At 45.5% G+C, this 27,185-nt stretch overlaps 1 long non-coding RNA gene across 2 annotated transcripts; it reads right to left on the bottom strand.

The window, feature by feature from the left end:
* Positions 1 to 2,897: 2,897 nt before the first annotated feature.
* On the bottom strand, positions 2,898 to 25,618 carry LOC306660685. 2 transcript variants are annotated; one of them, XR_013763713.1, is made up of 5 exons: positions 25,578 to 25,618; positions 12,063 to 12,152; positions 11,349 to 11,493; positions 5,506 to 5,614; positions 2,898 to 5,331 (listed from the first exon to the last, which is right to left on the bottom strand). It is a non-coding gene; the product is annotated as an uncharacterized lncRNA (long non-coding RNA). The 2 variants fall into 2 exon arrangements; XR_013763714.1 differs by lacking the exon at positions 25,578 to 25,618 and having other exon boundaries at positions 12,063 to 13,491.
* Positions 25,619 to 27,185: the final 1,567 nt, after the last annotated feature.

Raw genomic sequence — 27,185 nt, 5'->3', positions numbered from 1 at the left:
AGTCATCCTCCTATTTTCCCAAAAATTATTCTATGGACTGGCAGTGATTCCTCTATTCCCCTGGTCCAATGCTGGATGGAGATGCCTTGAAGCAAGAGCTACTTACCTTTCCTTTGTACACTCACAGAGCATTCTCACTTAAGGCCTGGTTCATGGTCCTGATCCTTACTGAATGGCGTCAATGGTACCCTAGCTAATGAGGGAGTCGGGTTGTTTTCTTCCCAAATTTGGTGTGCCTGTGTGAGCTGCTGTAGCTTCATGTAGTGACCTTTCTGCCTCTAGGAATCTGGCTGTTTTCATCAGTCACTGGCTCACCTTTCCTCTAACCCCCTCCCTCCACCGTGGGCTAAAGGGTGCACCTGGTTTCATGATCTCCCATCTCAAATGGCAATCAGCCTTCCACCAGACATGGCTTTCCATATCCTTGACTTTATCTTAATAAATAATCCAACACATTTAGCAGAAATCATTGCATCTTTGTTTAGGGATTAGGACTGGAGATATATTTAAACTGCACTGAGCACTGGTAATCCTGAAAAGGCTGAAGCAATCCTGATAGCACGATGGGGCCACAGCAGTTAGTGCAGTCACTCAGCTGCAGATGTTATTAAAGCAGCTGTCTGTGCTCAGCGCCCGAGCAGATAAGCAGAAACCAGTATGCACATTCACATATGTATACAGGCTCACTCTGGCATGCAGGGGTGTGTGCAAACACACATGCGTGCACATTTCAAATGCACGAACTCATATAACTATGCTTGCAAGCCCTTGCAAATTGATATAAGCCTGCACAAACACAGGCATGTGGGAAACATGACTTTTCATGCACATGTAAGCATATTCGCCCAGTTGTTAATTTGGGAAGTAAATACAGAGGTGTCTGTGGACATGCACATGAGACCATCTCTATACTTTCGGAAATACAAACATGCAAACTAGCACTGAGGATGTGAGTCCATGGGCTCCATATCTGGGTGCCTCTTGACTATTTGTTCTTGCTTTTGTGCACGGGGGTCTCTCTCTCCTGGGTGTTCTAGCAGAACCTTGCTAGGAATTACTTGGAAACTGGTCTAAAGCCTGATCAATTTGGCTTCCCTCTGCCCCAGGAGATAGGATACGATGATAGCATTAAAACATCTCAGTCCCCTGCCCACCAGTCACCATGGGGCCACTGTCCCAACCACTAGCGGCCTTGGTGTCTCCTTCATTTATTTATTCATTGTTCCAACAGATATTTCTTGAGCACCTGCCAGCTATCCAGGTCTGTGCACTAAGCATAATAGGATGCAAGTGTATAGAAAGCATATTTCTGTCTTTCAGGATCTTGTAGAGCACAGGCCTATATCCAAGCATCAGTTATAAAACAGGAAAAGACATAAAAAAGTTATATGATGTTACCATAATGCTAAGGTCCCTAATGTGCATGTGTCAGGGTTCCCCAAGACCCCATCTGACTATTCACTCAGCGCTTAAGGGACTCAGCAGGAACTTGCACTTACAGGGAACCTTGCTCGCAAGGAGGTAGTAAGGACATGCAGCTGGATCTTACCAGGAGAAGGCAGAGGCAGAGTCTGGAGAAATCCTGTGCCAGCTTCCTCACACTCTCTCCCTCCCTCAGCAATGCAAGTGCACCCGCACGTGTGTGATGTTTCACCCAGAACACCCTGAGACACGCAGTGCCGCGGCCTTTGCTGGGGCTGCTCAGGGATGCATGAACTGCTCACGTGTTCCAAAATGTTCATTCCTGGCAGGAAGGCAGGTGCTCCCCTGAACCCAGCTGAGGCATAGCAAGCCATGCTTAGCATGTAGGAGTTATCACACAGGTAAGCAGAGGAAACTGTAGCAGCCCCGTTCCCAGGGGTCAGCCAAGAGCAGCCTTGCAAGCAGATCTTCCTAAGGAGAGGGTCCAGCCTGCTCCTACACAGAGCAGTGAGGGAAGGTAGGACTCTTAGGAAAAGAAACTTGAGTGTGAGCCAGTACTTCATCAAGTGTCATGGAGGCCTTTGGCCAGCAGAGAGGACTGGCCTATTGGTTTCCCTGCAGGAGTGAGAATTTCTACTCCCCCGCCTCCCACTCCTTCTTTGTACTGGGAATTAAATGCAGGGCCACTGTATCACTGAGCTACACCTCCTTTTTATTTTTTATTTTGATAAAGGGTCTCACTAAGTTCCTGAGACTGGTCTCCAACTTGCAGTCCTCCATCCTCAACCTCCCGATTTGTGTGTTTGCCACTGAGTCCAGCAAGAATGTTCTTTTAAAATGTAAATGAGATATTACTCTCTCTGATAAAACCTAGCAAAGGTTTACCATCATCTTCGGTTCAAAGTCTAAACTGTTTCCCAATACCTATGCCCTAGTGGACTGGGCCCTGCCTACCCCTCTGACCTCTGGGTAACATTCTCCCTACGACACTCAAACCAGGCCTTCTTTCTGTTCAGGGAACACATCAAGCTCATTCTTGACTCAGGGCCTTTGCCCTTGCTATTATCTCTGCTTGGAAGTTTCTTGCCTAGGTCACCAGGTCACTGACTTCTTCTGATTATGCAGATCTCTGCTAGGAAGCACCCCTGAGGGTACTTGCCTAGATTTTCTACCTCAAGTTCCCCCTTTACTATCAACCCCAGCTTAATGACTCACTGTTTGTTTTGTTTTGTTTTGCCCATTGATTATTTTTTCTTTATCATTTATCTTTATCTGGAGGATTTTTTTTCTTTTTTGAATTTTGTTGTCTGTCCCCCTTTGATTGTAAACGCTGTGATGGCAGGGGTCTTGCCTAGCAGGCCCAACCTGCACTTAGAAGTGTGCCGGGCCCTGGGCTCAACAACATTACATTGAAAGTGGTGAGACTGGGCATTAACAGAGACCTGGACCTTGTCTTCTGCCTCTGTTGGGAACATCAAAAGCCTCCTTCAGAGGGTGAGGGGGAATCAACTGGGGAATGTGTCATGGTGAGGATGCCTGAGGAGTGTTGGACAAAGGACAATGGGCCCTGAGGAGACCCATGGCATGCGAGCTGGGGCGGAACAGGAATCTGCAGCCAGTTCATCTGCAGACACAGTGAGGGAGTCCAGATGGAGTAAGGGAGACTTGTGGAACCAAACTAGATGCCCTGCAACAGATGAATGGATAAAGAAACTGTGTAATATATACACAATGGAATATTATTCAGCCATAAAGAACAATATTATGGCATTTGCAGATAAATGGATGGAATTGGAGAATATCATGCTAAGTGAAATAAGCTAATCCCAAAAAATAAAAAGCTGAATGTTTTCCCTGATAAGTAGATGATGATACATAATGGGGATGGGGGGGTAAGAGAAGAATGGAGGAACTTTAGATTATGTGAAGGGAAATGAGAGGGAGGAGGGGGTAGGGGTATGAAAAATGGTGGACTGAGACAGACATCATTACCCTATGTACATGTATGATTACACAAATGGTGTGAATCTACATCGTGCACAACCACAGAAAGGAAAAGTTGTACCCCATTCATGTACAATGAATCAAAATGTAGTCTGTAAAAATAAAAAACAAATAAAAACAATAGAGGAAGGAGATAAGTGGCAGGTGGTCAGAAAGCTAACCAAGCTAACCAGACATGCTTAGCGGTGGGGGAGGAGCAAAACAGTGAAGGAAACAGAGGCAGACAATGTCAGAGGTGGTGGCTGGCACAGCTGCCAATCTGGACTTCAGCATCAGGCCTGTCTTCCCTGTGGGGATGGGCAAGAATGAGGCAGGCCTCAGCCTGGGGGCTCTACCGGAGCACCAGCTCAGAATCCCCATCTGCACAGGGTGGGGCTGGTGTGGATACGGGTGCAGCTGAAGAGGGGGTGCTGGAGCTGCGGCAAGAAGGTAGGGTGAGCGGAGCAAGCAGGACTAGAAACAGAAGTTCCTTCATCCCCAAGGCAAAGCCAAGGTGGCTCAGACACCAGAGCTGCAGTACCCTGCTCATTGTAGTCAAGCGACCACAGTGCGACTACGAGGAAAGGAACAGAAACAGGGAGCCAGCAGGCCACTGAAGCAGGATGCCAAACACTCGCCTCGTTCACACGGTTGCCAGGGGCCACCCATGATGGGCTCCTCCAAAACCAGCAAGAACAGAGGCTGGAATCATGCTTTGGAATGGAAGAAGGTCTCCCTGCCAGCAGCCCTTCCTACCAGCATCCAGCCAAGCTGGCCTCGCTGAAAGAGGGAGCTTGGCAGCTGCAACAGGTTCCAAAGCATTCTACTCCAGTTATCCTCCCAGGGTCTGCAAAAGCTCAGACGATGCTCTTTGTGGCAAACCATGGGCATCCTCTGGCCACGCTGAGTTGAATGGGGGGAAGAGGGGATCCAGGGTCTCCACACATAGTCCCTTCCCCATATGCAGTAAAGTGCAATAGAAGAACCCTTCCCCAGTTGGCATCTGGGGGCCCGGGTGGCCTGTGTCCATGCCTCTCCCTGATGGGGAATTGCATCTCCCTGTTTGCATGGATGTGACTCCCCAGCAGATGGTGAGTCAGACCTCGATGTCTCTGTGTGTGCTTTGTACATTTTACTTGTTGGTAATGAATTTACAAATCCTTTAAGTACGGAAAACAGAGCCTTCCCACGAGCTGAACAGATGGGAGAGAAGGCTTTCTAAAGGCTTTCCAAAGTGGCCTTTTTTTTTCACCCTCTCCTGGCTTAATATCTCTCTCTGTGTCTTCAAGTGCTTTATTAGCTGGGGGTAAGGGAGAGTTTGCCCTGCCTTTCTTTCTCTGGCTCCCTAGAAAATACGAGGCAGGCCTGCCCCAGCCAGGAGCCCATTGGCAAGATGGCACTGGGCTCCAGCCAAGAATATTCAACATCCCATCCTAGAATGCAGCTTCCCTGGAGGGAAGCAATAAGGGACTTCTTGCAAAGCTCCTCCTGACTTCCCTGGCAGGATAAGAGGCCCAATGCTTCCTTCTAGGCTTCCAGAGTGGGACAGATTGAGTAGATCATAGCTGCAAACCTGTTGTAGACTGCATAAACAGCCCTATGGCCTGCCTCCCCCTGAACCGTGACCTTTTCCATATCATTTTGCAGTGTGAACCCACCTCAGAGGAGTTGCTTGCTCTATCCCTTTATGCCAGACTCAGTCATGTGATCTGCTTTGCTCAACGGAATGTTGGCAGACCTGGGGTACATATGGGCTTTGTGATGGCTACTCACAGGGCTAAGGGATGCCTTGATAGCTGGTGGTAGACTATTTCTGGGTGTGTATGTGAGGATGCTTTGGGAAGAGATTGATGTTTGAACTGGTGGACTGGGGAAAGCAAATGACCTTTCCTAGTGCAGGTGAGCCTCATTCAACCCAGTGAAGACCTGAAAAGAACAAAAAGTTGAAGAATAGCTTATTTGTTCTCGGCTTAAGCTGTGACATTCACATTCTTTTGCCCTCAGACCTTGGTGGTCTTGGTTCTTGGGCCTTTGCATCCAGGTGGAACTTAAACCAATGGTTCTCCTGGTTCTAGACCTTTCTACCCAAGCAGGACTTACCCCGGTGGAGTCACTGTTTCTCAGGTCTTTGTACTCAGGTGGGTCTTATACCAATGGCCCCTCTGGTTTCAGGCCTGGACTGGAATGCTCCATCAGCTTTTTGGGTGTCCTGAATGCAGATCACAGGGCTTCTTGACCCTCATAATCATGTGAGCCAATCACTCATAATTCATCTTTCTGTATACCGTATGCATTGCTGAGTGGTAGGGAAACATTCTAAGAAATGCATCATTAGGGGATTTTATTCTTTTGCTAACACCATAGTGTGTACTTGTACAAATTGGCATGGAATAACCTGCTATTCATCCAAGCTATATTATAATCCTATAGGACCACTGCCTTGTATGTAGTATGAAGTTGACCCAAACATCTTGTGTAGTTTGTGGCTCTATCTATCTATCTATCTATCTATCTATCTATCTATCTATCTATCTATCTATTTATCTATCTATCTATCTCCTATTGGCTCAGTGTCTCTGAAGAAGAGTGACAAAGCTTTAAATGCACTTGCTGACTACAGCTTGTTCTTTTGCTCCATGAGGACATGCCTGGGCAAGCTCACTGTCCTGGAAGGAGGAGACACATGTAGTTGAGCAGGTTCCCTGCCAGCCACAGACTTGGACATGGAGCCAAGACAGACAAAGTAGATGCCCATAGCCAAGAGTCTACATGATAGGTTTTCTCTCATCTAGAAGAAACATAATTATATAAATGGCTATGACTTACTGAATCTATACTAAATGAAGGGGTAATCATTGCACTAACCTCGTAGAGTTGTCTTAAAGATTCATGGAGATAATAATCGTAAAATATAGAACCAACCTTTGCCCATGACAACATCTAAATAAATGTCATTTATTGAATTATTTATGTGAATTAATTTTAATCATTAAAACAACCCTCAAGTGAAAATATTATCATCTCATTTTACAGATAGGGATTCTGAAGCACAGAATAGTTAAGTGATGTGGCCAAAATTAAACAGCTGGAAGAATTAAGATGGAGTCTCACATCCATGGAACCATGGAAATAATTAGAGAACAATATCAAACAAGAGACAGCTTAAGCAATATCCAGATACAGAGAGTACTGGGAATACCAAGAGGGAGAAAACTTAGATGGGTCTAGGGCAGGACTTCACAAGCTTGCTACTACTGACATTTTGGAACTGGCTGATTCTTGGTTTGGAGGAGACACCCTGTACGTTGTAGAATGCTCAGCAGCATCTCTATCTTCCACCCACCTCATGCCAGTCACTCTTCCCCTCCAAGAGGTGACAACCAAAACATGTCTTCAGACAGCGACAAGGGTCCTCTCATGGGGAAAAAAATTTACCGCTAGTTAAGAACCACTGGTGTGGAGGTATCAAGAAAAATCTCATGCAGTGGGCAGGAATTGAAGGACCGGTGTTTAGACTGTACACAGAAGTCACAGTCAGTGACTTTTGAGGAACAATCAAAAACAATTTTAAATTGAAAATAAACATTAGAAGAGACCTTTTTAGAATGAGATCATCCTTTCCAGGAAAATATAGCTGGCAATTTTTCACTAGCATTCTGAAACAGAAGATAATATATATATATATATATATATATATATATCTAGAAGATAATATATATATATCTAGAATATATATATATATATTTAATTTCAAATCAGGAAATTTATAGAATACAATAGGGTTGTAAGTTACGTTTGAATGAGTGGATTTTCTTGATAAAGTTTATCAATTGTACATCCATGTTACTGGGATGAGAGGTAACGGAGTCCAAAAGTCCAATGTATTTGGAACTTTCATTTAACTTTAGAAAATAATCCCCTGCATAATCCTGACTATTCTCCCTATTGTCTTAATTTATGCAGAGACAGTGCAACTGCTGTTATGGTGGAACCAGGAGAAGTGGCACTTGGTAACACTGCCTTGCTTTGTGACTATTCAGCTTCTCACTTATCACTTCATATTTTCTGTTCCTTTTTTTGAGGGGCAGGTACTGGGGGGTTGAACTCAGGCACACTGGATCATTAAGCCAAATTCCCAGACCTATTTTGTATTTTATTTAGAGACAGGGTCTCACTGAGTTGCTTAGGGCATCGCTAAATTGCTGAGGCTGGCTTTGAACAGTGATCCTCCTGCCTCTGCCTCCCGAGCCACTGGGATTACAGTGTGCGCCACCACCCTGAGCCATATTTCTATTCCTCTTAATGTGGGAAAAAGATGTATATTGATTGCCCAAGGTCTAATTTCCCTTCCACGACTGCATTAATTTCCTAGGTCTGCCAAAGCAAAGTGCTATAAACTCGATGACCTGGAACAGCACACTCATTCTCCAGGGCTCTGGAGGCCCAAAATTAAGGTGTCGGCATGGCTGGCTCTTTCTGAGGATCTGAGGGAAAGCCTGGCCCTGCCTCTCCCAGCTCCTGATGGGTCGTGGGCAACCCTCTGCACTCTTTGGCTGATAGATACTTCCCTGAAAGTCACATGACATTCTCCTGGTATCTCTTCTCTTCTTATAAGGGCCCCAGTCAGATAAAGGGCCCATCCTATTCCATTATGACTGTATCTTAACTAATTACATCTGTGATGATACTGTTTACTTGTCTGAGGCATCAAGATCCAGGAATTCAACTTATGTTTTGTGAGGGACACGATTCAACCTGATCAGTTACAATAACCTGTCTGTGAGTGCTCACTGGATCTCCTGGGTGATCTTCTCTCCACCTAATCCTTCTTCTTCACAAACATCACCCATTTCTAATCTTGGAATGACTGGAGCCAAAGAAACCTCACCTGTCATCCCAGAACCCCACCTATTCTGCTGGCCCTTCCATCAACCTCCAGTTCATGAGCTTTTGTTGCTGCTCCACCATATGCACCTACTGCATACAGTGTATGCAGGACTTTGCCCTGCTCCCTCTGCCCAGCTTTCCTAGGTCTTCTTGTAACATCTCATGCCCCGTGTCTGCACCAGGATAGCCAGAGAGCCAGGTTCCATCTGGGGACGTGAAGGGGGTTTGCTTGGTTGGAAAGGCATCCTTTGTTCTGGTATCATGTTGGGCTACTCTTACCAGGACCCTGGCTTTCCAGGAGCGTTGGATACACTTAATGTAGAAGGGTCCCCAGTTACCAGGCATGTAAGCATTAGGATAGTGGGTCCAACTGCTCACTGCCCTGAAGTGGGCATTAGATAAATGGTAGGGAAATATGGGAGGGGGAGGAATCGAAAGGAAGTCTCAGACAGGTAGGTTGGGGCAGGGAGGAAGGAGGTAAAGAAATAAATAGCAGGTCTAGGTAAAGTTAATAGAAAAAAAATCCTCAGGGCTGATATTGAGAGACTGGGATGAGGAACTGTCAAGGACCACCACCCACAATCCAGCACAGGCTGGTGCAGAGATGCCTGGGAAGACAGGGAAGGAAACACAGCCAGCTTCCATCTTGAGCCTGGCCGGGGCACACCTTCCTCCCATCCTCTTACCATGATGAGAGCAAAGATCATGGTAAGAGGAGCTAAGGCCTCAGTTCTAAAAATTCTGAAGACTGTAGCATGTCAGAACAACCCAGGCCAGATGGATCCCTGCCAGGGAAATCCTAGTAAGACCACAGGAGACCCACCCAGGGAGGGTCAGCTTTACCCTCCGTAACTTTCTCCTAGAAGCCTCCCCATCTTGATCTAGCTATAAGCTTGCTGTCAGAACTCCAGCCTCATCAATGCCTCCATGACCAGCAGTCAATATTCTAAAAATAATATGCAAGCAAATGGGACATGGAGCAGCCCACCACAGTGGGATCTTCTCTGCCCGAAATCAATCGTGAAAGTGTATGTAAAATTACAATAGCACTAAGCTCCACATAATGAGGCTATCTTGCTAAGTGAGCACCTGATTTAAGAAGTGGCTCAGCGGTGCAGGGCTGCTTCGTCCCAGCTCATCAGGCTGCAGCAGGAAACTGCTGGCTTCCAGGTGAGCAGCTGGCTGTTGAGGGGTAGGGGCACAGCGCCCATCTGGAGGTGGTGGAGGAGAAGCCAGGCTCACAAGCGGGAAGGACCCTCTTACTTGGGTCTTCTTCCTTCTTCAACATCTTCCCACCCCAAGAAAAAATGGAAATGAAGGCTTAGAGGACAAGCAAGCATAAATCTAAAGAGAGAGCAAGCATAAATACAAAGGAGACAGGGCAGGATGGGAGTTCTGGAGGGACAGGTAGAAAGTACAGGCAGGAGTTAGGGGTGGTGAGAATAGTTCCAAGAAGGGAACTACTGTGAGACCCCAGCTTGTCCAACACCCGGCCTTGGCTAGAGACCCAGCCCAGACTTAGGGTGTCAGAACCTGAGCTATGTCCTCATTCGCAGGGCAGGAGACAGGTCCAGAAGGACAGAGGGGTGTTAACCATGCAAGAGTTGAGTCTCTCTCCATCTGGTGGGACTGTCTGGTACCCTAGAGCACTTCATACCCCAGGACATTCCCCCACCCTGTTGATTACTTTCCAGAATGCTCTTGTGACTTTTTTTCCCAATGCAACTTTTGGGTCATATTTGGTTCCCTCCATCTTGTTCCCTTCTTTGCAAAGCAAATATTCCCAAGAGGAATAACCCCTACCTTAATAGCAGTGGGGCAGGCTTTCTGGAGGAAACAGGTGTCCTCAGATATGGAGGTAGCTGATAGCAAGTGCAGACACCCAGCAAAGTGTGGTAGAACCCAGGGAAGACTGTCACCTTGAGCACTCACAGCAGGATGGGGAGGACCCCACTCAGCCTGCGTGCCAGCACCAAGGGAGGCACACCCAAGGTGAAGGGCAATAGGAGGAGCAGATCAGGCCATGCCTCGGAGCAAGAGGACTCCATGATGAATCCCCAGGGAAAGGTAGGACGTGGCAAAAAGGAAAAGGGAAAAGGGAAAAGGAAGAGCATTTGAAATACAGAAACACCAAATAATGGTGCTCTGAATTGCTAGAAAAGAATTTAGCAGCTGGGGAAGGAGCAAATATTGAGGTGATGATGAGCACCTACCACCTCTAAGCCATCATATAAGGCAAATCAGAGGCAGACCTGGCCCGATAAGGAGACCTGGGTGACACACCTTTGACCCCAGCTCTTCCCACTCATCTGGTTGAGACCCTATCCTGATGGGGAGGCCCTCTATGTCAGAAGCAATGGCAGGCAGCTGCCTCCAGCTGAGGCAGGCAGGAGCTCAAGGGAAAACAGTTCTGTGCCTGCACAGTCAGTTGGGGAGGAAAAGACCCACGGAAGCCCATTTCAGAGACGGCCCTAGAGAGGGTGGGGGAGAGCAGTGCTCCTGAACAGTGAGAGTCCCCAAAATGTGAAACCCTCAAATCAGTGCCTCTCCCTTGCTCTCCCAGCAGATGGATTCCGCCCAACTTTCAAGTCCTGAATCACATCCCTCCTGGACCAAACACCCCAGAACCAGGCCTCTCCTCAGATCTCTGGGTTCTCACTCCTTTGGCTGAGGGGTCTTAGGATTTCCCTTACAATGTGCCTCAGCCAATCATGAAATCATTTATCCTGAGTACACCACTTAGTCTCTACCAAGAGGGCAGAGCAGTCTTATAGTTGTATTTTTTAAATATGCATGTGTGTACATATAATATACATAAAATCCATAAAATATTGTATTATATACCTATAAATCCCATTAAAATTATATACATTTTAATGAATATATATACACATACATAAGACACATAAGTTACACAAACATACACACACACACACATATATATACAGATTTACATATATAAATAAAAGAGAAACTAGAGAGATAAACCTACTGAATATAAGTTTATCTCAAACTAGTCAAGGAGACATAACCCCTGAGAACAAGAAGTCATTTACCTAGGAGTGAATGGTGGGCTTTGCACTGTGGGAGCTTATCCTTTGGGTGGGAGGTGCAGACACTTGTGTTTTCCACATCTGGACCATTGGTTTGAACCTGGCATTGTTTGAATTTTCCAAGGTGGCTTCATGGAAGGGTTCCCACCTTGAGAGTTTGGATAAAGTTAAAAAGAAAGTGAAACCAGAGGTAACTGGTAACTGCCAAAGAGAAAGGGCTGGCTGCTTTTCCAGTCTGGACTAGGTCCTCTGCAGCCGCATCTAGCGTCCACTTCTGAAGCCTGATTGATTTCTGCTGGTCTTCAGCCCCTTTGCCAATCTATGGCTTGGAGACAGACCTGGACTCAGATTGATTAGCATTCCTTTTCCAATTTTAAAGATTCTGGGAATCATTTTCTAGGGTTCTCATGTCCGTTTAGGTGGCGATGGGTCTTTCTTTTTCAAACTTCCTGCCTCCCCAGCTTCCATCCGTAAAAAGCTTCCTTTCCCATCTGAACGCCTCCTTCCAAAGTTACTAATTAGAAATGATTTATACCCCTAAACATATGCGTGTGTGCTGCTGCTCAGCATGTTGTTTTCTTGGGCGCCCTGGTCCACACCCGCTGCTCTGTAAATGTCCCCATCACTCTGGCTCTCCATGCTGATTTCGACAGGCACCCGCCCCTCGAATCTTCTGAACAGCTCTCTTATAATCAATGTGTGCCAGAACCCAGTTACCTTGGCTCCATCCATCTTCCCGAGGGTCCTTTGTCACTGGTTGGTGGTGTGGTGGGAAAAATCATGATGGAGATGACTTTCCCTGCTCCTCTGGTGAAGGAAGAGAGGGCTAGTGAGAGCAGAAGGCCAGAGTTCTCTGTGAGCCATACAAGGAACCTCAGGAAGCCAGGGAGACCTCAAGGTCACACACACACATCATCTCATCAGAATAATCCAGCAGAAGTTTTAAAAAATCTACTTGGCGATCTCTAGGAGCCAAAGTGACTGGTAAGGTGGTAGCCATACATTCCGATGCCTGTGACCCCAACCTTAGTTCTTATCTTATTGTTGTGAGTTCACATTGGAAAGAACAGCTTTAATCATCTGTAAAACAAAAGCCAAGGAGGCAGGCATGCTCAGAGCTTGGAGAAAAGGAGAAAGGCTGAGAGAGAATGTTGGAACAATTAAATCCACTGTTGCTCTTCCAACTTACAAATTGGAATCACCTGCCAGGGTGTGCCTGTTTATCCCCCTCTACCCTGCAGCCTGATTAAGGATTCCAGACAACTGACTAGTGCTCACGAACATGCATCAAATAAGTCCCTGATCTGCAAGCTGATTCACAGAACAGTTTTCCTAATAAAGCATGAGGTACAGCTGCCTGAGCACATCTGCTTTGTTATACACCTCCAGCAAACTCTGAGAAAACAGGAGAGACAGAGGAAACCCGGCCCCAAAAGTACCCATCCTGTGTCTGTGAAGTCACTCAATATTAAAGGCTTGGTTCCAACTATTCAGAGAGTGTTGGGGGTACAGCTGGGTTCAGATGAAGAATTAATTATGAAGTCGTTCAATTCGTTTCATAGCAAACATTTACCAGGTGTCTACTCTTTGCCAGCATTGGATTAGGCACTGAGGGTATGGGGGAAGGGAAGCCATAGGGAGAGGTAATGACCGTGCACTGGGTAGGTTCCTCCACAGGGGCTTTCGACTGTTGTTAGCACACAAAGAGGGCATGGTCATCTCTAGGAAGGCTTGGCTTAGGAGGATGAGGTGTCAAAGAAGGCCTGAAGGATAGAATGTGGGGAGACATTATGAAGACCGAGAGTTAAAACTGGCTGGAGGTGGGTCAGTGTATTAACCTTCCCCTGTACATTTTCTGTGCAGTCACGTCAGCTGTGGTGGCACCTCACCCAGACCTTCCCAGCCACCCATGGGGCCAGCAGTCTTGCACCCTTCCTGATAATCTCATTTACCAGCTCCTCCATCTGTGCCCCAAGCTGCTTGAGGGCTTTAGAAATGCTCATTGTTGGTCCGTGAGGATGAGGTGACCTGAAGACTGAATGGAGGCAGAGGCCAGCCTCGGCAACGATACCTTTTCAGCATCCGGTATCCTTTCCCAGAGTGCCTCAAGGGGGGACCCACCTCCTAGGTCCTGAAGATCTAGAGCATGACTATCATCTCTCCGTAAATGAGAAATGCTTTAATACCTGTGCCGGTGAGAGACACTGAGTAACAAATGGTAGAGAGCTCGTACGACGTCGGGCATGTACTAAGGGCTCAATCTCTGCTCATAAATCTACTACAATCAGGGGCTCAGATACACACACACACACACACACACACACACACACACACACACTACCATATTTATAATAGGACTATCCAGACAGTAGGACATATACAATTAGTTTCACTATTTTAAGACAGAGATAAAAACCCCCGTTCCCTCTCTCTTTCTCTCTCCCCACCTCCGTACACACACACACACACAGGCAAATCATACTTGAATTCAGGATGACACATTCTGTACGTTACCCCTGATGAACAGAGAAGATGAATGTGCCAGGGAAGGAAATGCCTCCCCACTCAACAAATCAAAAGCAAGATACAGCTGTGTTTTCTAGAAAGTCCCAGAATATTCTAAGACAAAGAGAATTCTCTGACATTTCACATTTCTCTCCCCTGGGAGGAGGCTAAATGGAAGCTTGTGGATACAAATATTTTTAGTCATCTTGGATCCACTGGGCAGCTATGGAGGGGAAAAAAGAGACAGAGGAGAGGGGTCTCCTGCACTTATAAGTGAGGGTGGGCTTGAAGGACCAGACAAGACCAACCTGGGACCATCAGGGACCAAATGAGACTTTAGACTAGGCTTGGGAGTGATTCTCAAGAAATAAAATGATCTGGGTGAGACAATTAAGTGAGACTCCTTTAGCTGGTTTCCTGAACATCTATAGTAGAGAATGAGGAAATCTGCAAGGAGGCGAGGACCCCTGAAATGGCAAAAGGAACCAGTGCTTAACCCCAACCTTTGATTCTTAGATGAGGAGGACCCCTACAAACCTGCCCAAGGTACATTACTGATCTCACCCATGTTATTCCTCTTATACCCATAAAGATGGCCATTTCCACCCACCTCACCTTCTAACATCTTCCTTTTGCACATAATATCTCCTAATTTATCATATTAAAATACTTCAGGAGGTTATTTTATGAAAAACCTACCAAACTGATAGAGAGGAAGCCAAAAGAATCACATAATTTTGTTCGATTTTTATTCAAGTGTAAAGTCTTGAAATCCTGAAAGAAATGACTAATTTTCTAGGAAATGTAAATTACTAAAATTGACCACAGAGAAGATAAACAAGTCGAACAGAATAATTAACAAAAGAGAAATTTTATTTTTTTAAAACCAATGTCAAAAAGCTCCTGAAAGGAAAAAATAAAACCAAAGAGTTTCACAGAAAAAAATCTGTCTTACATGTAAGTAACATATGTCTCCAATGCTATTTTAAACTGCTCCAGATCGTAGAAACAAAAGATCACTTCCAAATTACTTTGATAAAGTAAGAATAGCATTGATAATAAAACCTGACAAATTAAGCACAAACTGCAAACTAGTTTCACTAATGGGTATCAATGCCTACATCCTGAATGGAGTATTACAGTCAAGTATCAGGTAAGGGATTGAAAGAATAATTGACCATAACTAAGTAGTGATTGCCCCAAGAATACAAGGATGGTTTATATATTTATATTAATATAATTGGCCATATAATTGGATTGAAAATAGCTTCCAAAAATGCTGAAAAAGCTTTTTAAAAATTTTGTCATTCTTGATTTAAAAAACTTTAAATATGCACACACTTCCAATAAGGAAGTAAAAATTTCATATATCTCAAACCAAAAGCTTCATGGTTAATGGAAAAACATATTAGAAGTATCCCCATTAACATCAAGAATGAAGCGATGATGTTCAATTTTGCTACCCTCATTTAATATTATTCTAAATATTATTCAATGCAACGTAAAAGGAGAAAAACAGAAAAGAAAAAAAAATAACATTTTGCATTATTTGTAGATTACATGATTGAATAACAGGAATGTTCTTTAAAATTCTGTTATAAAAGATAAAATAATTAAAAATAACAAAAAAATCTGCAGTCTGTCCATAAAATCGGCAACTATAGAGGGCAAAGAGATCTTATTTACAATAGTGTCCCAAAAGATAACCTATCAAATAATTTAACAAATGTGTAAGTTGTATATAAAGGAAAAGCCTTTAAAGATTTGTAAGGGGGGAAAAAAGGTAAAAATAATGAATGGAATGACATATATATTCTGTTAGGAAGACTCAATATGATAAAAATATCAATAATCCCTAAATGATTCTCTAACTTTAAAATAATCTCACCAAGTACATCAAGTTTTAGACAAGCTAAAGTTTAAAAAGAAGATAAATATAATAAATCAGCAATAAAATCAGGGCAAAACAACCAAAAAAAAAAAAAAAAAAAAAAAAACCTCCCAAAGAGATGAAGGGGCTAACTCTATCAGATATAGAAACATATTACAAGCCTACAGTAATTAACGCAATATGGTATGGGATCAGGAATAAGCATTAATGATCAATAGGGACTCTAGAAATATAACCAGGTATACTTTAAAATATAGACTAGATATAATGAATATGATTTTGCATATTAGTGTGAAAAGAGGAATTACTCAATAAATCTTATTGATATGGTAGCCATCAACAAAGATATTAAAGTAAAAACCTGTTATCCCCAAAAGATTAACTAACATCTTAAAAATAAAATTTTAAACCACAAATGCACTAAAAGAAAAAAAAAAGACTTTTTTAATAACTTCAATATTGCAGGGCCATTAAAAAGATATTTGGCTACAATTATAATTTATCATGATAAATATTGTGACATATATTTCAAAAATTTCTCAGTGATAAAAGTGTCATAAAATCACTTACATTTAATATAGTACTTGAATTTATAGCTAATTAAGCTTGAGAAAGAAATAAAAGTAATCCAAACTGGAGAGGAGGAAGTCAAATTATCCCTGTTTGCAGATGACATAATTTTATGCATTGAAAACCATAAAGACTCCCCCAAACAAACTATTAAACTAATAAAAAATTGAGTTAAGTTGCAGGATACAGAATTGACATACAAAAGTCAGTCTGATTTCTTTATTAATAGTGAACTGAATGAAAAGAGAAACCAAGGGGAAAATCCAATATATAATAACTACCAAAAAAAAAAAAAAAACAACTCTAGGAATAAATTTAACCAAGAAAATGAAAGATCTCTGTACTAAACGTTGTAAAACACTGCTAAAGGAATTGAGGAGGACACAAATAAGCAGAAGGAAATGCTGCTTTCGTGGACTGGCAGAATGAATACTGATAAAATGTTAATAGTACCCGAAGGAATCTACAGGTTCAATGTGATTTCTATCAAAATATTCATGACATGTTTCACATAAATAGAAATAAATGAAATAATTAAAACAACGTTGAACTGGAAGAACAAAGCAAATGCACACTACCTGAGTACAAATTTATAGTAAACAAAACAGCACAGTGCAGACTTTAAAGCAGACATATTGACCAAAGGAATGGAATACAGAGCCCGGAAGTAAATCCACACATCTACACCTAACTGACTGTTTTAGAAAGGGGCCAAGAATGTACATCAAGGAAAGAACAGGCTCTTCAGTAAATGGAGAAAAAGTGGGTATTAGATCAACTCCAAATGGATTAAAGACTCAAAACTATAAAACTACTAGAGTAAAACAAAGGGAAAATGTTTCATGACATTGGATAAGACCCCCCAAAACACAAGCAATAAGAACAAACATAAACAAATGAGATTATATCACACTGGGAAACTTCTGCACAGAAAACAACCCAGAGACAACCCACAGAACAAGAGAAAATATTTGTCAACTATACAACTGAAAAGAGCTGAATATCCAAAATATATAAGGAGCTCAAACAGCTCTGTATTTGTCACTTCTCCATCCCTGTGACAAAATACCTAAGCAAATGAACTTACAAATAGGAAAGGCTTGTTTTCACTCACAATTTCAGAGGTTTTAGTTCCACTTCCTTTGGGCACATGACAAGGTGGAGAGTGTGATAGTAAATAGAGTACATACTTACAATGTGATAATCCAAAGTTGTTTAAAGTGATGACACTATGTATATATGTATGTGTGCATATGTGTACATACATATAAAAGTACATATATACATACATATGTACATATAGGTATTATATATTTATATGAAAAAGACTCAGGGTACATTTTTGGCTTTCAAAAGCAAGGTGTATTTTTTTTAAACCTTATACTAGAAGTCCTAAATGATGCAGTAAGACAAGAAAAGGATATAAAAGGTACATATTGGAAAGGAAGAAATAAAACTGATTTTGTTCACAGACTGCCTGTTTGTCTCTGCAGAAAATCATAAAGAATCAACGAAAAAATTACTGTAAGTAATAAATGATTATAGCAAGTTTTATAAAAATTAATCACTTTCTTATATACTAGCACTGAACAAATTGAATTTGAAATTTAAAATGCTGTGTCATTTACATTAACACATGCAAAACTAAATAGGCATAAATCTAACAAAACGTGTCAGATAGATAGATAGATATAAAACCAGAAAACTCTGATTGAAAACATTTAGGAACTAAATAAATGGAGAAATAATCTATGTTCATGGATAGGAAGACTGGATATTATCAAGATAACACTTCTCAAATTGTTGTATAGATTCATTGCAATCCTAATCAATATCTCCACAGATTATTCTGTGGTTTTCAAAACACTTTTCTAAACTTTATATAGAAATCTAAAGGTCCACAGGGGGAAAAAAACAAGATGGAGAACTGACACTACTTTACTTTAAGACTTACTTTAAAACTACAGCAATGAAGATTTTGATGTGGGCAAAAGAATGGGCAAATAGATCCTGGCAAAGAATATAAAGCCAGAAATAAACCTACATAAATGTAATCAACTGATCTTTGACAAAGGAGGAAAGGCAATGCAATAAAGAAAAAAAATTAGTCTTTCAACAAATGACAATAAAATTACTGGACATTCATATGCCAAGAAAAAAAAAAAAAAAACTAAATAAAACCTCCTTGAAGGTAATGAGAAAACCTAGATGCCTTGTCTATGGCTCTGGGTTTTTAGAGAGAACACCAAAGGTATGACCCTTGAAAGAAAACATTAATAAGCTGGATTTTATCCACATTTAAACTTCTGCTCTGCAAGAGGCAATGTCAAAAGAATAAGAAGATAAGCCACCTATTGGGGAGAAATATTTGCACAAGACACATGTGATAATGAACTGTGACTCAAAATATACAAAGAACTCTTAAAACTCAACAATAAGAAAGCAAACAACCTGATTGAAATATGAGCCAAAGACATTAACAGACACCTCACCAAAGAAGATATACAGATGGCAAAGAAGCATATTAAAAAGCGCTCCACATCATATGTCATCAGAGAAATGCAAATTGAAATAGCTATGGGCTCTGACTGCATACCTTACTGATTACAGTGGCCAAGTCCAGAGCACTAGCACCATCAAATAATGACAAGGACGTGGAACAACGGGACCTCTCACTCATTCCTTGTGGGTACAAACTGTTACAGCACTTTGGAAATAATTTGATAGTTTGTTATGAAAGTAAACGGTACTTTTACTACACCATCAACAATCATGTTTCTTCTACCCAAAGGAGCTGAATGCTTATGTCCATCCCATAACCTGCACAGGGATGTTAATAATAGTTTATTCATAATTGCCAAAATATGGAACCAACCAAGATGTCCTTCAATAGGGGGGTAAATAAACTGTGATGCATCTAGGTCATGGAATTCAGAGCCAAAAAGAGATGAGTTATCAAACCACGAAGAAACATGGAGAAACCTTAAATACATACTATGAAGCAAAAGAAGCCAATCTTTAAAAAGGTTGCATACTGTCTAATTTCAACAGTGTGATACTCTGGAAAAGGAAAAACTTTTGAAGGCATTATTAGGGGCTCAGGGCAGAAGAGGGATGAACAGGAGGAGCAGGAGGAATTTTGAGGACAGTGAAAACACTTCGTATGATAATCCCCTGTTGATGTAATGGTGGGCACGTGCCATTCTCCCTTTGCCCGTGCCCACAGAGTGCACACGCAAAGTGACCCCTGATGTAAGCTGCTCTATGGGTGATGATGGCATCAGCGTGCATTCATCAGTGGTGACAAATGCACCCCATGATGAAGGATGTCAGCAAGGAGAGGCTGCGTGTGAGAGCAGGGCGGCAGGTGTGGGGCACATCTGTGTGCCGCACGCTCGATTCTGCAGTGGGCCTAAAATGGGTCTGAAATATTTAAGTCTTAAAAAAAGGAAAGTACAGAACAGTATGTTTAATGTGCTACCTATTTACTTACTGGAAGGAAGGGAGGGAGGGAGGAAGGAAGGAAGGAAGGAAGGAAGGAAGGAAGGAAGGAAGGAAGGAAGGAAGGAAGGGAGGGAGGGAGGGAGGGAGGGAGGGAGGGAGGGAGGGAGGGAAGGAGGGAGGGAGGGAGGGAGGAAGGGAGGGAGGGGGGGAGGAGGAAGGAAGGAAGGAAGGAAGGGAGGGAGGGAGGGAGGGAGGGAGGATACCTTACTTTGCTAATTTATTTTGTGTGCACAGAACTGCTCTAAGGTACACTAGCAGCGTAAAGCAGGTTCCCATTGGAGAGAGACGGAGGGGCTGGAGACAGGGCAGCGTGAAGCCTGGACTGCCCACACTCTGTCCTACTCTGTGTATATCCAACCTTTATTCAAAGCACTGAGTGCCCATGGACTTCCCCAGGCCTTGTGACGTTAGTTCATGTGTCACTTGGTGTGGGACAGAAACAGCCTTGGACTCCAGGGACACCCCTGCATTTGAGCTCTCTCCTCACTGCCTCTTGCCACACCTCATTTCTCCCCATCCAGTGTCTTTTCTGGTGCTTTCTGTGACCTCAGACAATTCCCCTCGCCATCTGCCAGGCCTCCAACACAGGAGCAGCCACACCCCCACCGGCCTTCCCCGCCCACAGTCCTCAGGATCCTGCTCTGCTCTGTGTCCTGGTGCCCTGGTGATCATGGAGACTGCTATCTGTGGTCTCCACGTGAATCTCCTGGGTACTCAGGCATTGAAACTCAGCCCTCTATGTGATAATATCAGGAGGTGGGGCCTTTGGGAGGTGCTTGGATCATGAGAGCTCACGAGTGGGATCAGTGGCGTCACAAAAAGGGCTCCAGGAGGCTGCTTGTCCCCCTCCATCAAAGGAGGACATGTGCAGGGTGGCGTCTAAGAGGAGCAGGCAGACACCTGACGAGCAGATCTTCAGGCACCTTGATCTTGGACTTTGCAGCCTCCAGACAGAACGTGAGCATCAGATTTCTATTGTTTATAAACTATCCAGTCTCAAATATTTTGTAAAAGCAATTGAAGGGACTAAGACACGGGCTATGCATGACTCTGTGACTCCACAGTGCCTTAGAAGTAGTAAATGTTCAATGAAATAGAGATTTATTTGCTTCTAAACCCTCATCTCACACACCCACCAGCTTTGGGGGTAAATCCAATTACAGAATTCCAGAAATGCCCTCGCATGCAGGCAGAGGGCTGGCCGGACCGACTTTACGCCTGACCTACATTCTGGCTCCAGGTCCCATCTCACTGATGCTTCCCAGCCAGGAATCCCAGGAGCCCTGGAGTCCCAGGCTCCACACCTGCAAGAGTTGGAAACCACTCAGCTGAATTTACTCTGCAGCCCAGGTATACCATGCTTTCAGCCCTCAGGACCCAAGGGGATTTGCAGGGAAGACAGGAGAATAAAACCCCTGCTCAGCAATATAACCAGAGCTGACAGGTTAGTTTAAAAAACAAAATGCAGTTCTGACGGGATTAGAAAGTGTGTGGAGGCTGGGGTTTGGAGGCTGGGGCCCAGGCCCACAGTGGTTGCCCTGTAGTCACCTCACCCCAGACAGGGTCATGGAAGCCCGGGCAAGAGTCAGACAACAGCCAGGGCAAGAAAGTGTCAGGAGAACAACAGTGGAACCTGGACACACCCAGATGGGCCCCTGCACGGGAGGCCAGAGGGGCTGGGATGACCTCCGTGTCTCCTCCAGGGGACTCTTCCTCAGGAGTGGGGAGGGAGATGATTACTCATTCTGGGGGTGGAATCTTTTCCCTTTTTTCCTGCTGCCCCTTTTTTGATCTCTCTTGGTGCAGTGCTGCTGTTAACAAAAAATACAGCATGTTTGAGACAAAGCGTGCACATTTCCTCCTCCAGAAAGGAGACTTTGAAGAAAAGGCGAGTGATCTGAATGAAGAGAGGGAGCCGGAGGAGAGGCCAGGAGAAGGGAGGAAGGAGGCCTGGCTGAGGGATGGGCTTTGGTCTCCCATCTGGCCCCTGTCTTTCCTTGAGGAAGGGAGGAGTCCCCTAGGTTGAGAAGAGAGGCCAGGCCAAGTCTTTACACTCACAGAGTCAGAGGCCAATGACCCCTGCCTCCACAGAGGCCATTACCCCGAGCAGGTGGTTGAGGGGCAGTGAGAGGGACTGCCAAGGCCCACCCACTGCACCACCCTGTCTCACACATGATTTAATCACTCACACCCATGAACGCTCATACACGTTCACACCCATCGTCTCACACACATGCATCCCCGTGCACACTCACACTGTCTCAAAGTCTCACATGCTCACGCCCCCACTCACTCACACAGGACAGCTCACACAAGCACACACCTGTGCATGCTCACACTCTCTCACACACTTGCACACACACACACTCATTCACATGTAAATACACACTCTCAACCTAGGTGTAGACCTGACAAGACTGATTTGCAAACATGATCACTAGAAGTTTCTTTAACTCTCCTTTCCTGGAGCCTCTACATGTCCTTCTCCCAACTGACCTTGACCTTGCCACCAGCATGCCTGGCCCAATCATCCTCCCCACTCCCTGCCTCCCTTGCCTCCGAATACCTCACCACCCTTGCTCTGGGAGGCTTCCTCTCCTCCTTCACAAGTCTTGCCTTCCGCTGGCTAGACTAATCCTCTGAGCCAAGACAGCAAGGGCTAAGGATTCTTATTGCCTGGTGGATCTTGGTGAGATCTGAGTTTTCTCACAAGGTGGGCCTTCTGGCCCAGGGCTGCAGCTGCAGTGGGGCCTGTCCCCAGTGCAGAGGTTGTTGCCAGAAGCAGTAGCAGATGAATTCCTCCCTTTCAATCATATCTCCCACACAATGTGTCCCTGGCCATTGGTCAGGGGAGTGCTGTTGGACATCAGCTTGGAGTTTTCAGCTTCCTGGAAGAGGAGAGGAGCACAGGAGGGTACCTTATCATGCCGGATGCACCAGAGGAGGTTGCTGGGTAAGCTGAGGTCTCCCACTACCACAGACCCCAGGTATCACAAAGGCATTTCCTCCACACTACCCACTCTTCCACATAGCAAGGGTTTCTTAAAATAATGTACGCTTGAGAGCGAAGGACAGACATACGGACTACTTTGGACCTTCTGCTGGGCCCGGGACTATATTGGATAGGTTGTATGTGTTCTCGGCAAATGGTACATGAGTGGCATTGGAAAACACTATACCACTTCCTTGCTGGCATCTTTTGTCTCAGTCCAAACCTGAACCAATGGGACTCTGCATCCTGACTCAGTTCCCATGACTGAAGTTTGCTTTGGATAGTGTGTTGTCCCTGGACCGTCCCGCTCCAGGTGCCTGTATCTCCCCAGAGCTATTTCTGCATCTTCACCTATAAAAGTCGCTTTACTATTTCCTCCTCACTCTTAGGAAGAGAACGCAGCCCTCATCCTCAGCAGTCTGCCGGGCAGGAAGCAGCAGAATGAATGAGGACACACCACTGTTTATGAGTCCTTGGCAAGTTTTTTGACTGCTCTGATTCTGTCTGGTTTGCTGTCGAGTGGACTTTGCAACTCTGGAGTCTGAACTCCAGCACAGGCTCTTCCCCCAGAGGGTAGACTGTGTGTCGAGCGCTACCTACCTCTCCACTTGGATGTCTCGCTTAGGAGACCCGAAGCTAATCTGACCTTCCACTCGAAACCAGCTCCTCTTAGGTCTCCCCATCTCACCTCATCCTCCCACTCGTACCAGCCGGACCCTCAGAGTCTCCTTCCCCACCCATAGTCTAATCTCCCACACGCACCTTCAAAGTAGAACCGGGCACCACCACTGCCCACTGACTCTCCACCACCTGCTCCCAGCCACCCTCGCCCCTGCCGCGTTCATCCTGCCTGGTTCCCCAGCTTTGCAGGCTCCCTCCAGGGCAGCCACAGCAATGCCACGCAGAGTCCTACTAAAATGCAAGGGGTCTGTGCCACTCCAACCCCACAAGGGTCTCCATCTCACTCAGAGTAACAGCCAAAATCTCCCCATGGCCTGCAAGCCCCACCAGCTCTGCCTTCACCCCCGCTCCCACTCTCCATCTAAGTCCCCATTTAAACATCATCGTCACCACCATCTCACTGTCCTCCCTCCAGCCCCAGCCTAACTGGGCTGCTTCTTGAACTCACCCGCAAACATGGGCCTTGAGCCTCTTACATCTGTTCCACGTGTCTGGAAGGCCTTCCCCCGACCTGCACACGGGGAAAAACATCCCCCAACTGCTCCAAGACTGTGCCCAAAGGCCACCCTCTCAGCCAGACTTTCCCTAACTGTGGTTTTACGAACTTCCTTTCCCCTTCCCTCCAGGGTCCTTACTGCCATTCGCCCATTGTCTTTCTTTTGCTTATTTATTTTTCTTATTGTCTGTCTCCCTTTCCTTGAATTGATTTCTGTATGAGCATAGTTCTTGGTCTACTGTGCTTACAGATATGTCCCCAGAGGTTGGAACAATGCGTGCCATACATCAGGACAGAATAGCCCTCTGTGAATGAATGAATGAATGAATGAGCGAATGAGTGTGTGATACACCTGTCAAGCTCACTTGGCGTCAGGCACGGTGGCAGCGTGTTAAGTCCTCAGCCCTCACCCTGACTCCCTGAGGCCAATACTTTTGAAATCCCCATGATGAAAGAACCAGGGGTCTGTTGTGACTTACTGGGAAGAATAAATGAGATCACACATGTGAAGCCCAAAGTTCACGGCAAATGCTGAAAGAGTGGGGGCAGTCGGTGTTCAATCAACAGCAGCCAAGCTACCACACTGAGCATGTACTAAGCTCTCCCTGGTAGCCAGTGCATCACTGAACAGGAGAGGGCTCAGAGGTGGAGCTGGGTGCAGAAGAAGGAAGGTCCTCTCTGGAAAGGATCCCAACATCTGTCCAGAAGGGGCTCTGACTAGATGAGACCTCAGGTGCTTGGGGCAGTTTCTCTGTACCTGACTGGGTGCAGGTCCAGGCAAATCCCAAAGATGATGGAAAACCTGCTGCATGGGTCTGCAGGAGGGGATCATTTTTAAGCTTTTCTGAAAAGGTGGGAGGATCACGCATTAATTGTCTAGCCCACCATTCCCGCCCCAGGCCTGGTCCCAGACTTCCCGTCTATGTGACCCCAGAGGAAGAGTCGGTTCCACTGTCTTGTCACTGGTTTCATACCTGCAAACTAAGCAGGTTTGTATTGCGAGATTATCACAATGGTCTCCTCAGGCTCTGAAGGGCCATCTCTCTGCTTCCTCTGGTCAGGGGTACCAGAGCCTGCTGAATATCCCAATGGCAGCCTGCCCAGTGGGTGGGAGGAGACGGCAGCGAGGGCTGCCTCTCTTATCTCCTCCTGCCTCTGCTAGCTGGCAGGGGCAAGCTAGAGCTTCCCCGGAGGCCACCCACTGCTGGACTCCCCCAAAGTGCTGACTCCTGCGAGTCTCTCTGCTCATTTTCTATGCATTGAACTTCAAACACCAGAGAGGCACTCAGGCAGCAAGATGGGGGGATTTGGCCATTATATTCTCTCTCGCTCCTTTTTCCCTTCATCTCCCTCAAGACAGGATTATGAGTTGCACCTATTAATTCTTGTCTGGAAGCAACAAGCCAATCTTTTCTCTTTGTGGAATTTTATAACTGCCTCTGCTGCAATGGAGGAGACCAGAAGTCTCCTCCAGCCGAGCAGAGTCTAGGTGGAGGAGTGTGCTCCAAGTTAAATAGCCAAGAAGGCCACTGGAGGGGACCCCAGGTCTTCTGCACAAGAAGGAGTACTTGGAGAGGAGGGAGGGAAGTGTACCTGGAGATGTCGCCTGGAAATCCTCCTCTGCTCTGCTCCCCTGTGACAATCAAAACAGCCAAATAAAACATGCCCGATGAACTCATTTATTTATTCATCTGTTTTTGACTAAAAGACTCCCAAATTCCAGGAACTGTGCTAGGGCCCAAGGTTCAGGGTTACAGGACTCAGCCTCGATGCAGATGACTGGGCAATGGACAGTGGAATTTGTGCTTCAAGGGGTCTGATCATGGAAAGCATGGGGATGCCACGCTCTGCTGGAAGAATCCAGGAAGGCTCACCACCAGGAGCCACGGCCAAGTGCTCTCCAAAGGTTAAGAATTATGAGAGGGAATAAAATGCACAAGTTAGGAGACTTAACACTCAAGGTGCATTTCTCCAGTCACACGCACCTCCAGATGGCTAAAAGGAACCATCCATGTGGGGAAGAAGCGAGAGATGACAGAAGAGATGGTTGGGCCCTTGGACATCATGCTGAGGGTGGGCTGCTGCTGACGGATGTCATGAGGGTGTGGTGTGATCAGCTGAAGTCGTCAGAAGATGAGTCCTGGGGGGAGGAGGAGGCAAGGCAGGCTGGGGCTGGGAAGCTGCACAAGATTGAGGGCTAGAGTAGAATCTGCAAAGAGAGGGTTGCAGTCACTCTCTGGGGAAGGGGTAGTGACCAGCAGTGAGCTAGGCAGTGGTGGGAATGGAGTGGAGCTGTCTTCAGAAGGTGGAATTAGCAGGTCCTGCAAATGATCCCATGACAGGAGTGAGAGGAAGGGAGGGAGGGGGAAATCCTGGATTACTCATTTGGGTGTCTGGGTAGATGACAGTGACATTTGCAGAATAAAAATATCCAGCAGATTTGCAGGGGAGTGGCGGGCTCATTTTCCACGCAGTGGCGTCTTCGCACTTGGGAGCTGTGCAAGAGGAGAAGTTGAGAAAGCAGCTTCAGGAGGTGGGTGTGCTCCAGGGAGAGAGGCCATCTGGGGACATGGAGTGGTCAGGTACAAAGGTCACCCAGAGCTGTGAGGAGTGTGGAAAATTTCCCTTGGAACTTTCATAGAGAAGAAAGTAGACAAGGGTTTAGGCAGGAAGTGTAGAGAATGGATATAAAGCTGTCCCACACAGGGAGCTTAGGCACACCCAGATCCTAAAAGAGAAATTCAGATGTGGCTTTGTGTCTCAGTGTCGATTACCTGGCTTGTGGACTTTCTGAAGGAAGGAGATGTTTTTCAGGTGGCTTCACCTAGGGCCAGTCTCTGCTGCTGTCATCTCCTCCCAGATTCGCTACTCCAAGCTTGGGCTGCCAGGACTAGGGCGAAGCAGAGATCAGTTAGCATGCACTGCCAGGGGCCGTGTCCCAGTACTGAGACGAGAGCCCTTCCTTGCATCTGACAGCAACCACCAACCCAATCCCGCACATCAGTTCCTGCCTCTGGATTCTGCCTTCTGGCTCCCTGTGCCAAATCTCTGTTCCCATGCACCCTGCCTGTCCCCATTGTTTTCTTTGAGACTTCGGTAGCCTTTGCATCCTTCTCAGTCCTGGCTCTGGGGTCCTGGAGTGAGTCCCCATCCAGTGGCTCAGACCACATACTCTGTGAGTAATTCAGGAAGGGGTCTGAG

The sequence above is a fragment of the Sciurus vulgaris genome (genome assembly GCF_902686455.1).
Source record: "Sciurus vulgaris genome assembly, chromosome: 5".
Lineage (NCBI taxonomy): Eukaryota > Metazoa > Chordata > Mammalia > Rodentia > Sciuridae > Sciurus > Sciurus vulgaris.
The sequence above is the reverse complement of the archived record's forward strand: the minus strand, read 5'-3'. Positions and strand labels throughout refer to the sequence as shown.